Here is a 12,500-nt window from a genome sequence, read left to right as displayed (position 1 = left end):
CCAATATTAAACTCATTATAAATGGCAACTGTTTTATTATCAGATTACAGAATAAAAGAACTTATTTAACACTGTTTTTATGACCGTTGTCTCTTTGGCACACTCAGCAGAGGAATCAATTCGTCCACGCCCACGAGCTTAATACCGTTGTCATGCTACTAACATTAAAATTAGTTAAGTCAATATGTGCGTGGTTGAATAACATAGCTTACTACACAGGATTGCATGAGCATGCTGCATCCATTCCTCCATCGCCTTAGTGCTGCCTCACACCATTTATCAGAGACTGGAATTTATCAGGATTAACGGCAAATTACGAGCGATCATTCACGATGCCTGATATTGGAAAAGGATATGAAAATCTGAATTGTGGCACCATGCATCACTTTATTATGAGTGATTTTTTTCTAGTAGTTGCCGACGAATGTGATCTCGGGTAAACAGGTAAGAGTCGAAGAGAGAAAGTAGATAAAAAGTAGGAAGACAGGTAGATATATATAGATAAAAGTCTTTTCTCTTATGATCTTGCTTATTTTACAAGCATATACCTATCCTTCCTCTCTTTATCCACACTCACTTTATTATTCGCTGCTTCCTATAACACTGAGGCACATTATCCCACTTACCACTTGTGTCTTATATATGTACTAGAGACGTATGAAAGCCATTATTAGAGATTAAGATGAAGATCTGAATGCATACGTCATAAAGATTTATGGAGGGACCCTGGGCCATCACGCGCAGAGACAGGCATGGTCCCTGTTGAATACGTTTAACATGCTTTTCAGGATAAGCCCCGGGTGTGATATATCTGGAAATATGTCATTTGTTGCCATTGGATTAAGTATATCTGCCTCTGTGTCTTAGAATTTTGTTAACAATTGTGCCCATAAAAAGAAGTCCGCTGATTCTTGTCCGATAAAATACCGCTAAATGATTTACTTATTTAATTTGGGGGCAAGAAACACGATCGAGGGGACGAGGTGAGGCTTATTTCACGATTTCACTGTTTGGAAGGAGTTTATTACAGTCTGCGTGCGTGCGTGCGTGTGGTGTGTGTGTGTGTGTTTTGGTGTGTGTGTGTGTGTGTGTGTGTGTGTGTGTGTGTGGTCATGTCATGCGTGCGTGCGCGCGCGCCTTGTGTTTACATCTTGTTGTGCACCTTCCAGTTCTTGGTCTATTTCAGCTCTCCAATCAAATTTGAGTCATCAACGGAAATCAAGTCTCATTGCACAACAGGCCGTCTCTGTACTCCCTCCGTTCTGTAGGCTTAAAAGGTGAAGATTCCCGGCACCCAAAATATTTGGGCAAATCATTATCTATGAATCTATGATTTGACAACTTGGAAAAAAATGAGTGGTTTATGCAATTATTTTTATTATTGTTATAATTATTAAATTTTTATTGTTATTTTATTATTATTATTATTTATTATTATTATTATTATTATTTTATTATTGTTTCTTTTTATTATTATTATTATTATTATTTTTATTATTATTATTATTATCATTATATTATTATCATTATTTTACATTTATTATTACTTTAAGTTTGTAAACTTTTCATTTGGGAATAAACAAAAACTTTACGTTCTTCATATCTGAATGCTCTTTTCATAATCCATATCAAAATATTCTCTCAGATATCTTGGTTTGATTTTGTTTTCTTTTTTTTTATCTGTTCTTAAAACTGTTGCCGTATTTTTAAAATATTATTGATGATATGACATTCTTTCGTTGAAAAATGCGTAGCTACCGCTCTCTATCTGTCCCTTTCCTCTCTTCTGTTCCAAACCTTCATCTGGGGGAAAAGGATAATATTAAAAAAAAATATCCCAAATTGATAGTATATGGCTATTCATGTACTCCTGAAAAACATAATGTGTTAGAAAAAAACATAATAAAAACTAATTTATTGAAAGTGAGCCCTTACAGTTTCGAAATCCACCGGGATTCCATCTTCACGTCTGAAGAGGGAAAGGGAAAGGAGGGGGTAAAAAGAGAGAGGAGGGGCCCTCTCTCGGTGGGCAAGGGAGACGAGGATCCTCTGCCCCCGACTCTTCCCCCAGCTGATTCGTCTGTGTGGGGAGTCTATTCCTTTTATTTCCTTATAACTGCTGCCTAATTTCAACTTGAACAGCGGGTTTTCTCCTGCGATAGTCTCCTTGTTTCCCCATATCCTCCCCCTTTCAAACCGTATGTCGGAAACCCCGCGCATATTCCGCCCGATCCCTCCGACCTGTTTGTGACCTCCCTCTGCTTCCGTTCGTCTGTCCTCACCTGCCCCGTGTTACCGGGGTTGCCTCTCCTCTCTCTCTTTTATACCCCCTCCTTCTCTTTCCTCTTCAGACCTGAAGATGGAATCCAGATGGATTTCGAACTGCAGTCTCACTTTCAATAATCTAGTTTTTGTATTGTTTTTTTCTTCCTGTATCAGCATGGAAGAGTGTTTTGCTATTCAAAAATAATGTGTCTATAACCGTTTTCTAAAAAACCAAAATCCTATAGAAAAAAATTTGCTTCGTTTTTCGAGAACATTTCCGGGATTATCAGATATTAATAAATTTAAGGAAAGAAGCCTTCCTTCTCTCTGTCTTTATTCAATTGTTACCTGTTTGCAGATGGAAAGGTCTTTTTTCCCCCTCTATCACTTGCACTCGCTCTCTTTTTTTTCTTTTCTTGTGTGACCTGTCTCTCTCTTCCAAGGGTTGCCATTGGGGTTTTCAGTTTTGGGGCGGTTTTAAAAGTGGTCGTTAGCGGAATTTTGACTCGTTCTAAGTCTTTTCCCTTTTCCACGCAACAACAGGTCCAGGCGATTTCTTTTTTTTTATTGAAAGAAACACACGAAAAACTTCTTTAATAAAAGTGAAAATCTTTCTTTTTTTTAAAAATCTTTTTGCACTGATGTTTTTTTTTTTTTTTTTTTATCATCTTTGTAAAAGGGTACTTCTCACGCCCAAAAGGTTGGGGGACCCCGTTACTATCGCTCGCTAGATATCAGACCATGTGGTGGCATTTTAAATTAGTCGTTTCCCTTAGTTTAAAACTTTCGTGTCATAATAAAAGGGAAAGAAAGGACATGCTTGTACGCCTGTCATTTTTTTTTTCTTTGGACAAGTTCGTTTAAATTTAATATTATTTTTTTTCCTAATAGTAAATTCCTGTTTTTTAAAATTTTTTCCGTTTCCCTTGCTAATATTTTCAAGCTTTTTTTATATTTGGTATAAGGTGAAAAAAAAGACTCCTAAATTGGTACCCCTTGAAATAAAATACAAAATTTTCTTGCAAACCCAAAAATTTAAAGCGATATAGCAAATAATACAATATACAAGAAAAACCGATACGTAACGTAAGAAAAAGGGTTTTTTATTACTGATATGAAACGGGACATTGTTGAAAAAATTCTGATCTTAGAATTATTTTCTGTAATAGGGCCCCAAAGAAAATAGTTTTGTTGTGTTGTATTTTGGGTGTTTGTGTGTTTGGTGTTTGTGTTGGTGTTGTGTGGGGTTGTGGTGTGTTTTGGTTTTGTGTTTGTTGTTGTTGTGTGTGTTGTGTTGTGTGGTGTGTTGTTCTGTGTGGAAGAGGAGAGAGAGAGAAGAGAGAGAGAAGAGAAAGAGAGGAAAAAGGGGGGGGCAGATGATAATTGCCCCTTTACAACCACAAACAGTTTTTCGCGCTCTTGTAAATTTGGTAACCGACTATTTTAAAAATGTTCACAAACATATACACACACACACATAACACCCCCACACCACCACACACACACCACACACCACACACCCCACCCCACAAACCAACACACGCAAAACGCATACACAACACAAAACCCCAACTACCTACAACATACCACCAACATACACCCACCACAACATACACACCCCAAAAACACACACCAACAACAACCCACTAACAAACCACGCACTCAAAAACCACCACACTCGCCCACACCACACTCGCACACACAACACCACCCCCACACACCACACACCACACACACCACACACACACACACACACACACCTACACACACCAAGTATATAATCAATTCTTATCTAAAATTTACTTTTCATTACTGTTATCAAATTTTTTATCATTGCTTTCTAACTGTTATTTTTTGGGTCCTTCTTCACCATGCGGGCTTATTGCTTTTCCATTTGTTCTACGTCAGCCCCGGGGGCCTCAATTACAACCAATTCAATGTATTTGTAAAAAAACTTCAAAAAATATGATTATTTTAAAACTAAACATTTCTTCTAGGAATAAAAAAATTTTTGTAACCTTTCATTTTAAATATAATACTTTGTATTCTTTTAAAATAAGACTGATTTAAACCCTATCCTCCCCCCCCCCCTTTCCTAAACAAAGTCATTAAACGTACAAAAATCTCCCATTTCCTCTTTGAAGTGGCTTTGTAATTTTCCCCAAATATTTTTCTCTAACGGATTCCCAAACTTTTACGTCCCTATTCTTACTTCAATTTTAAAAAAAGGGGAACAATTCATATAGTTGATAGAACGGGTTCTTAAAGTGTTTTCTTGATTATGGCCGAAATGAATGGAAAGATGTGCAACTTCTCAACTAAAGAATATCACTTCAAAAATTTTTGGGGGGGGATTTACATAGATGGTCTTTTTTATTTTTCCCAAGGGAGACGAACAAAAATTCTGTTTAATTTCGTCTCCCTTGGGAAATAATGACCATCTATTCCAATCCCCCCCAATACTTTATGTAAATGCATACTTTTTTAGTCTGGAATGTTGCCATCTTTCCTTCATTTTTGGCCTAATCAAAAAAGCTAAATCACTTATTAAAACCCTTCTCTAAAATAATTGATATTAATTTCCCTTTATCTTTTGAAGTAAAATAGCTGGAAAAATTAGGGATATCCCTTTGAAAAATATTGCGACATATTTCAAACCTTTCAAAAAGGAAAATGGGATGTTTTTTTTCGTTTAATGCTTCTTTTAGGAAGGGGGGGGGGTTAGATAGAGTTAAAATTCAGTCTCTATTCTAATTGAAAATTTATGATTTATTTAAATAGTGATTTCTACATAATTTTTATATTTCTCTGAATAAAAAAGTTTAGTTTAAAATATATCATATTTTAGTTTAAGTTTTTATACAATTATCTTTTGACTAGAGTCTTAATTTGGCGCCCCTGGTGGGTGCTGTAAACAAAAGGAAAAGCAAAAAGCCCAGCACTGGTGAAGAAAAAATCCCAAAACAAATTTTAAGCAAAGAAAAATAAAATGAACAGTTGATCGGTGAAAGTTTGAATAAGAAATATTTTTCATTGGTGTGTGGGTTTTTTGTGTTGGTGGGGTTTGTGTGTGTGTGTGTGTGTGTGTTTTGTGTGTTTGTTTGGGGTTTGTCGATGTGTTGTTGCATGTGTGTGTGTTTTATGCTTTTGTTTGTTTTGTGGTTTGTGTGTTGTTGGTGTGTGTGTGTGTGTGTGTGTTGTTTTTTGTGTTGTGTGTTATAGGTGTTGTGTAACATTTTTACAAAAGTATTACCAAATTCACAAACCCAAATATTTGGTTTTAAATGGGGCAATTTATCATCCCCCGCCCCCCCCTTTTCCCCTCCTCTCTCTCTCTCTCTCTCTCTCTCTCCTCTTCTCCCTCTCACCGACACCACACACACACACACACACACACACACACACACCACCACCACCAAAAGCCCACACAACCCCCCCACACACCAACCACACACACACACACACACACCACAACACACACACACAACACCCAACCACTAACTATTTCTCTTTGGGGTTTATTACAGAATTAAAAATTCTAAGATCATGAATATCTCAACACATCCCCTTTCATTCAGTAATCAAAACATTTTCATTACGATTACGTACTCGTGTTTGTTTTCTTGTATATTGTATTATTTGCATATATCGTTTTAAAATTTGTGTTTGCAATTAAATTTGTAGTTTATTTCAGGGATATCCACTGTTCCCTCAGGAGCCCTTATTTTCACTCTCTAATCCAAATATAAAAATGCTTTGAAATCATTAGCAAAGAATCGGAAAAATTACAAAAACGGAATTTATCTATTAGGGGAAAATAACATTAATATTAAATTTAAACGAACTCTGTCCCAATAGAAAAAAAAATGACAGGCTGTACAAGCAGTCCTTTTTTTTCCCTTGCTATTTATCTGACAGCGAATGTTATAAAACTAAGGGAAACTGACTAAGTTAACTGCCCCCCACACTGGCTCTCGTAATCTAGCTGATGCGACTATAACGGTGTCACCTAACCTTTGGTCGTGAGATAGTACCTTTGACAAGATATTAAAAAAAAAAAGGAAATCTTCAGTGCAACGATTTTCAAAAAAAAAAGAAAGCTTATTTATCACTTCATATAAAGAACTTGTTTCTACGATGTGTTTTTCTTACAATAAAAATAAAAGAAATCTGCTTGGTACCTGCTTGTTGCGTGGAAAGTGGAACGCTGAAACGAGTCATAACTTCTCGCTAACGACCACTTCAACACCGCCAACACGATAACCACACATGGCAACGTATGTGAAAGAGAGAGACAGAGAACACACAAGAAATGAAAAAGAGAGAGCGAGTGCAAGTGATAGAGGGAGAAAAGAGACACTTTCCATCTGCAACGGGTAACAATTAAATAAAGACAGAGAGAAGGAAGGCTTCTTTCCTTGATTATTAATATCTGATAACCCCTCGGAAATGTTCTCGAAAAAACGAAGCGAATATTTTCTATAGGATTTTTGGTGTTTTAGAAAACGGTTTTATAGACACATTATGTTGAATAGCAAAACACTTTTCCCATGCTGATAAAATGGAAGAAAAAAACACAATAAAAAACTAGATTTTGAAAGTGAGACTGCAGTTTCGAATCCATCTGGATTCCCCATCTTCAGGTCTGAAGAGGAAAGAGAAGGAGGGGTATAAAAGAAGAGAGGAGAGCAACGCGGTAACACGGGGCAGGTGAGACAGACAACGGAAGCAGAGGGGGGTCACATCAGGTCGGAGGATCGGGGGGAAATATGCGCCGGGGTTTCCGACATACGGTAGAAGGCGAGGATATGGGAAGCAAAGGGGACTATCGCAGGAGAAAACCCTGTTCAAGTTGAAATTAGGCAGCAGCTTTATAAGGAAAAAAAGGAATTAACTCCACAACAGACGAATCGCTGGAGGAAGACGTCCCGGGGGGCAGAGGATCCTCGTCTCCCTCTGCCCACCGAGAGAGCCTCTCCTCTCTCTCTTTTATACCCCCTCCTTTCCCTTTCCCTCTTCAGACGTGAAGATGGAATCCAGGTGGATTTCGAAACTGTAGTCTCACTTTCAATAATCTAGTTTTGTATTATGTTTTTTTCTAAAACATTATGTTTTTCAGGAGTACATGTAGCCATATACTATCAATTTGGGATTTTTTTTCTAATATTTATCCTTTTCCCCCAGATAAGGTTTTGGGAAAAATGAAGGAAAGGAAGATAGAGAGCGGTAGCTACGCATTTTGCAACGAAAGAATGTCATACATCAATACATATTTTAAAATACGGCAACAGTTTAAGAACAGATTAAAAAAAGAAACAAAATCAACCAGATATTCTGAGAGAATATTATGATTATGGATTATGAAAAGAGCAATTCAGATATGAAAAATCTGTAAGTTTTTTTTTATTCCCAATGAAAGTTTACATACTTAAATAATAAATAGTAAAATAATTAAAAATAATAATTAAATAATAAAATAAAAATAATAATACTAATAATGTAACAAAACAATAATAAACAACAACATATAATATAATAATAAAAATAATAGTATAAAATAATAATAAAAATAATAATATAATAAAATATAATAATAATAATAATAAATAATGATATAATCCCCAATAACAATAAAAATTATAACATAATACAAAATAATTGCAAAAACCACTCCATTATTTCCAAGTTGTCAAATCATAGATTCATAGATAATGATTGTGCCAATATTGTGCCGGATTTTCCCACCTTTTTAAACCCTACAGAACGGGGAGTACAGAGAGGGCCCTGTTGTGCAATGAGACTTTGATTACCGTTGATGATCCACATTCGATTGGAGAGCTGAAAAAAGACCAAGAACGGGAAGGTGCACACAAAGCAGAAAACCACAAGCGGCGCCCCGCACGCACGCATGCACATGCACACACACACACACACACACAAAACACACAAAAACCCCACACACACACACCACACACACACACACACGCACGCACGCACGCAGACTGTAATAAACTCCTTTCCAAACAGTAAAATCGTGAAATAAGCCTCACCTCGTCCCCTCGATCAGTGTTTCTTAGCCCCCCAAATTAAAAAGTAATCATTTAGCGGTTTTTTTATCTGGACAATGACTCAGCGGACTTTCTTTATATGTCACAATTGTCTAACAAAAATTCTAAGACACAGAGGCAGTTTAACTTATATCCATGAAACAATGACATATTTCCAGATATATCACACCGGTTTTAATCCTGAAAAGCATGTTAACGTATTCAACAGGGACCATGCCTGTCTCTGCGCGTGAGGGCCCGGCTCCATCCATAAATCTTTTTAGACGTAGCATTCAGACTTCATTTTAAATCTCTAATAATGGCTTTTCATACGTCTCTAGTACATATATAAGACACAGTGTAAGTGGGATAATGTGCCTCATGTTATAGGAAAGCAGCGAAAATAAAGTGAGTGTGATAAGAGAGGAGGATAGGTATATGCTTGTAAATTAAGCAGATCATAAGAGAAAGACTTTTATCTATATTATCTACCTGCCCTTTCCTACTTTTTATCTACTTTCTCTCTTCGCCCCTCTTACCTGTTTTACCCGAGATCACATCTGTCGGCAACTTACAAAAAAATCACTTCATATAAATGATGCAATGTGCACCAATTCAGATTTCATATCCTGTTTCCAATATCGGCATCGTGAATGATCGCTCGTAATTTGCCGTTAATCCTGATAAATTCCAGTCTCTGATAAATGGTGTGAGGCAGCACTAAGCGATGGAGGAATGGATGCAGCATTGCTCATGCAATCCTGTGTAGTAAGCTATGTTATTCAACCCACGCACATATGACTTAACTAATTTTAATGTTAGTAGCATACAAAGGGATTAGGCTCGTGGGCGTGGACTGAATTGATTCCTCTTTCTGAGTTGCCAAGATACATGGCAAAACAGTGTTAAATAAGTTCTTTTATTCTGTAATCTGATAATACAGTTGCCATATTATAATGAGTTAATATTGCAATAATAAATATCAGATGACAGGATATTCTTTTTACTAAATTATTCAAGTTCTACGGTTAAATTTAACTTACACCTTCCCCTTGCCTCTCAATTATAAATCAGTAATAATCATAAGAGAAACGGTAAACATAAAAGGGAGACAGGATCGAACATTTACCGATATTTTTCGTTTTTTTACTTGGTCGAATAAGTAATCAGTCCTACACGTCTTTCATGATTTTCTTCCCTACATTTTATCATGATCTTTTTCTTTCCCAATAATTCTTTGACACAGGGACTAACTGCATTCACGCCAAAAATTTCCAGATCATATGAGTTGTTTTCGCCATGAACTTTCCCCAAACTTCTTTTTTCTTTGCATGTGAGAGGATATATATTATATATATATCTATATATATATATATATATATATATATATATATTTTATAATATATATATAACTGTTATGTATCACACACACACACACACACACACACACACACAAACCAACAACATATATATATATATATACTATATATTATTATATAAAATATATAATTTTTGGGGTTTGGTTTTGTGGTGTGTTTTTTTGTGTGTGTGTGTTGTGTGTGGGGTGAAATATAAAAATATAAATTATATATATAAAAATATAAAATATAATATATATAAAATTTTTTATTTTAAAATTTTTAAAAAATAAAAGTGGCCGCGGGGGCCCGATGTTTAGAGCTGGGACTCAAGCTGTCAGGCGGCAATCTGATTCGGGGGTTCCCAGTCATCGGCGCGTTTTCCCTTGGGCATTGCCTACCTAACCACTGGGGGGCCAAGCCCCCCAAAGCAGTGTGGCCCAGACCCCGGATAAAATAAGAAAATGATTACCTTAAGAAACCCCGGGCACTTCCGTGGAAAAAAACCGGAACCCTCACGTATCGCTCCAAGCATCCAAAAAAAACTACAATAAGTACATCTGTGACTGCGGGGGGGCTCAAACATAACCTCCCGTTATATATATATTTTTTCTTTATATTTATATATTAAATATATATATTAATAATATTAAGTTATATGTAAAGGGTTTATACAATAGAAGAATTATATATAGCATATTTATATGTATAAAAAATCATTGTGTGTTATGGTAAATATATGCACATATTTGTGTGTGTGTGTTGTATATTTATATAAATATTATTATAATATATATATTATTATATATATATATTATATATTTATAGTATTTATATAATAATATGTCTTTATGTATTACAAAAAAAAACACACCACACAACCCAAAAACAACCAAAAAATTTTAATATATTATATATATTATATATTTTTTATTTATTATATATTATAATTTTATTTATATATTCAAGCTATATATGTGTAATATAAGGAAACACACATTCACATCACCAAATGATATATAGCTACAATATGAATACATGCATATATTATAATATATTTATATATTTTTATATATATATATAAATATTATAATTATTAATATAATTACATATGCATACCCTTTATATTACTGGCATGTGACTTTCCCGGGATTTTTCCCTTGCCAGGGGAAAAACTCGCTCCCATGACCCAAACTCTTGAACAGTTTGGGCATGATGTCTTTAGTCTGATCCCTAACCATTTGCTAATGCTGGATATTACACACCATAAAATACCAATATATAACATTCACACATACCCAAATATATGTATCTATACATATATACATATACATGTATATAGATATAAAAAAATAAATAAATATATATATATATATATATATATATATATACATATATATATATATATAATATATATATATATATTGTGGAAAGATGAGCGGTTACTTCTGCTATCAAGGGACTTGGAGAGATTGGGATTGAGGTGGCTGCCCTCTCAGAGGTGGAAACCGGGCAGCAGCGGGATCAATATGGGTGGGTACACCTACTACTGGTCGGGCTGCAGTGATAGCCATCACCTCCAAAGGAATAGCCAAGTCATCTCCAGCCGATTTCCCAACCCTCGGTTGATGAGTATATTATGCACTGAGACTGAAGCATGTTTTTGGGCTTCATGTCTTTTATTGCTTGTACGCTCCTACTGATGTTTGAAAATTCGATGTGAAAGAGGCGTTCTACACCAGACTCTAAAGCATGGCAGAAAATTGCCCCCAGCAAGATATGCATTGTTTCGGGCGATTTTAAATGCATATCCGGCTGTGATTGAGCTGTCTATGAGATGTCTATGGGCCCCATGACTCAGGAGAAGATCCAGCACGAGAACAGCCTCCTTCTTGGGACTTTGCTAGATTCCAGAGAATGAGGATCTCTGGTTCCATGGACATTGTATAGTGATAAAAGTACAGTGTCCAAGGAGATCGACCACAATCTTGTTAACCACAATGGGGGATCCCCCAGAACTGTAGCCCCCCTAACAGAAGCCGCCTTGCCATGGTGGGGGTGGCTTGGGGTCCCAATAATCTGGTGAGCCGGACCAGAGGGCTACCCATACTGGAGGGGTCACCAGTGAGGGATGAAACAAATGGCTTACTGGTGTATCAAGGCCCATGAAGGGGATGGTGCACCCATCCCTGGTTCATTCCCTCTTGGACCAGGGGGAACTCTCCCATGTATGTTTGCCGTGCGTGGATCCCATATACCAGGAGACAGGACTCCTGGAGGTTGAGTGATGCTGCACCTGTGCCCTGCAGCTAACAACCCCACCTCTTTGGTCCTCTATTTGGTTAATGGGTTTGGGTTGATCAGGCCTGGTCAGCAATCGGCTGGTCAAATATGGCTAGGGTCAAGCATGCACTGTTCAGTCGGTTTAAAGCCCACAACTGCTATCAGTACTGCAATATACTGTGTATATTTCCTCCCTCTGGCTGTTTGGAGATTTTGAGCTCCAACTATAGCTTCCCCTTGTTGGACTCCAGGTAGATGAGGGGGTGAGGAAATGAAGAATTCTAATTTGTATGATTACTACAAATTTACAAAGATCTAGCTCTCTCCTGACCCATTTACGCAATCCCTGACCATTCCCTCTGGAACATCACATGTTTTCACTGTGGACCTTTCCAGTTTCCAAAGGGCAAGAATGGATCGAAATGGTTCCGGAATCCCACACCCGTAAGAAGGAAAAGTCTACCTGGTAAATAGAGAGTATTTCGGGGGGAATGGTTATTTTGGAATCCCCAACACCAGGGGTTAGGAGGGAAAAAAAGGAAGAAAA

This window comes from Penaeus monodon, chromosome 41 (assembly GCF_015228065.2).
Source record: "Penaeus monodon isolate SGIC_2016 chromosome 41, NSTDA_Pmon_1, whole genome shotgun sequence".
Classification (NCBI taxonomy): Eukaryota; Metazoa; Arthropoda; class Malacostraca; order Decapoda; family Penaeidae; genus Penaeus; species Penaeus monodon.
This window is presented reverse-complemented; position numbering follows the sequence as displayed.